This window comes from Sinocyclocheilus grahami, unplaced genomic scaffold, assembly GCF_001515645.1.
Source record: "Sinocyclocheilus grahami isolate Dianchi unplaced genomic scaffold, SAMN03320097.WGS_v1.1 scaffold2650.1, whole genome shotgun sequence".
NCBI lineage: Eukaryota > Metazoa > Chordata > Actinopteri > Cypriniformes > Cyprinidae > Sinocyclocheilus > Sinocyclocheilus grahami.
Window position 1 is genome coordinate 17,189 of NW_015507829.1, and position 3,114 is coordinate 20,302.

General features: G+C 40.2%; 1 long non-coding RNA gene across 1 annotated transcript; it reads left to right on the plus strand.

Moving 5' to 3' along the window:
- Positions 1 to 1,522: 1,522 nt before the first annotated feature.
- Positions 1,523 to 2,912, plus strand: LOC107575452 (uncharacterized). Its single transcript, XR_001607875.1, has 3 exons — positions 1,523 to 1,562; positions 2,534 to 2,646; positions 2,726 to 2,912. It is a non-coding gene; the product is annotated as an uncharacterized lncRNA (long non-coding RNA).
- The last annotated feature ends 202 nt before the right edge of the window (positions 2,913 to 3,114 follow it).

A 3,114-nucleotide genomic window follows, 5' to 3' on the forward strand; every position in this document is an offset into this window, starting at 1 on the left:
CGTCTGCGGTCTGGAGGACATGGAGGTGTCTCTGTCCAAATCCAGCTCCAGAGTGGTGTGTCTGCAGGTTACTGTACGAGTGTAGAGATCAGTCATTGGTTTGCACTGATGATGATGATGATGATGATGATGATGGTTTGTGCTCTCAGACGATGAATGACTTCGATTACCTGAAGCTGCTGGGTAAAGGCACGTTTGGGAAGGTGATTCTGGTGCGAGAGAAAGCCTCGGGGGTGTACTGCGCCATGAAGATCCTGCGGAAGGAAGTCATCATCGCTAAGGTGACAGACTCTTTACTAACCAACCCGTGACTAGGAGTAGGTGAGTTAAGTCAAAGACAGAATATATACCCAGAGAGTTATTGAAATGAGTTTGGAAGCTGGTTTTGGTTTTGTCATTTATATTCATGCATTCATTTAATCAGAGACGATACACATTAATAGTACACCGAATTATTGAAAAATGTGCCAGATTTAGCCAGGGTTGCATACTTTCAGCTGTAGTCCCAGGGAAGGTAAGCGAAACATAAAAAGTACATAAATTGAATATTTTTAACACTGAAATCCCTATAAATGTTCACAATATAATGTTTTTTGTTTTTTTCGAATTAGGTTTTAGTTTTATACAGTCAGTTTTCATGTGAATTTTAGTTACATTTTTAGTAATTGTGTTATGTGCTTTTGTCATTTTTAGTATTTTTTTTGTCTCTTTTAATATTAATATTTAAGTTTAATTTATTTTTAGTTCATTTTTAGAATATTTTCCCCGTTATATTTATATACTATATTTCACAAGTTTTTCATCTAATATTTTATTTTAGTAAATAAAATATTTCTAATAATAAGTTTGTTTGTAAATGTCTTCCTGTACACTCTTAAAAATAAAGCTGCTTCAAAAGGTTCTTCAAGCGATGCCATAGAAGAACCATTTTTAGTTCCACAATGAGTAACACTGCTGTGGTGTGTGTGTGTGTGTGTTTCAGGGCCGTACGGACACACGGTGAAGCAGTATTCTCCATCAGGGAAGCTGCTGCAGGTTCTGGGATCTCTTGGGAAAGCTGGATCTTCTCTCAGTCCACTCCAGTGATCCGCTTTATGATGATTTTAGCCTTCACTAATAACTGTAGTGTTGTTTTAGTATCATTGAGATACTATTATAGTTTACTATTATAGTAATATAGTATATATATTATGCTATTATAGTAATTTAGTTGTGTTTTTTTTATTAGTTTTAGCTTTTTAATATAATTTGTATTCATTTTTGTTTTAATTATTTTAGTGCATCAACTTAAACTAAATGAAAATGAGAAATGTTGCCTTGGCAACTTGCTCAAATATTTTTTTTTTATTTCAGTAAGCATTTATGCACACTTGTGGTTTCAAATAAATACAGAATACATTTTAATTGAAAATCAGATTTGTATGTGAAAACATTCATGCACAGATGAGTGTGATGCATTGGTGTGTGTCAGATCTGCAGGTGCTGTGGATGCACGGAGAGAGAGGACAGGGACTCGCTCAGTTCTACCTCCTCACAGTGGGGCGGTCGACAGCTACCAGAGGGTTTGTGTCAGTCCTCATCCTCACTTCTGTTTCTGAATGACGTCAACATGAAAATGTGCTCATCCTCAGATCATCCGAGATTATGATGAGTTTGTGTCTTCATCAGGTTTGGAGAAATGTAGTATTGCATCAGTGTCTCAGCAATGGATGCTCTGCAGTGAGTCAGTGTTCTGGTGTGAATCAGGAGAGAAATCTGCACAGATCAAGCAGCGTTTAAACAGCTCTAAACACATATGTGGCTGGATTTTGATGTGAGAGACAACAGGAGATGCACTTTTTCACTGGAGGAAGCGTTATTATGGATTATGGACTCTATGTATTTGAGTTAAAAGCGTCTTAATGCTGATTAGTTTCAGCTTTTGTCTTCTCCAGATGTTAACTGCTGGACTGGAGTGCTGTGGATTATTGTGATGTTTTTATCAGCTCTCATTCTGACGGCACCCATTCACTTGCAGTAAGACACTGATGCAATGCTACATTTCTCCAAACCTGATGAAGAAACAAACTCATTCTAATCTCAGGTGACCTGTGGACAAACACATTTCAGCAAATTGGGTGAACTATGCCTTTAAGATCCTGTTTGACAGCATTGCAGCAGGTTGTGAATGTAGTTTCATGTTGACTGATTATTCCTCCTCTCGTGCTCATGTGTCCAGCTGGCCGAGGACTTCAAGCCGCACCTGGTGGATGTGGATCAGAAGAGCGCGGCGCTGTATGTGGCGGAAATCGGGGCCAATCAGGCGCAGTGTGTTTAGATGATGTTCAGAGTCCAGCGTCAGAGAAATCAAACATCCAGCACTGATTATAACGGCTTAAAGGAAAAGCTGAAAGCGGTTTGATTTGAGGTTGAAACTGTGAGCAGCACTAATTAATATTTGTGACCCTGTAGCACAAAACCAGTCATAAGGGTCAATTTTGTGAAATTGAGATTTATACATCATTTGAAAGCTGAATAAATAATCATTCCTCAGGTGTGGGTCGCAGACAGAGGAAACAAGCGCATCCAGGTGTTTAACTTGGTGACGGGTGACTGGCTCGGCTCGTGGGGCAGCTGTTTTAAAGTGGACGCACCGTACTCCGTCAGGTACTAACCCACTGCTTCTGCAGGCCGTATTGCAGATGTTTGAGCTGTAATAATAATAATGTGTGTTTGTGACCTGCAGACTCACACCAGACCAGAAGTACATAAAGACCAATTAGGTGACGCTGCTGGAGGCTCCGCCCATCGGGATTATCAGTCAGTGTCAGGTGACCAGCAGCATCCAGCTGGCCGAGGACTTCAAGCCGCACCTGGTGGATGTGGATCAGAAGAGCGCGGCGCTGTATGTGGCGGAAATCGGGGCCAATCAGGCGCAGTGTGTTTAGATGATGTTCAGAGTCCAGCGTCAGAGAAATCAAACATCCAGCACTAAAGGAAAAGCTGAAACCGGTTTGATTTGAGGTTGAAACTGTGAGCAGCACTAATTAATATTTGTGACCCTGGAGCACCAAAACCAGTCATAAGGGTCAATTTTGTGAAATTGAGATTTATGCATCATCTGATTATATCTCA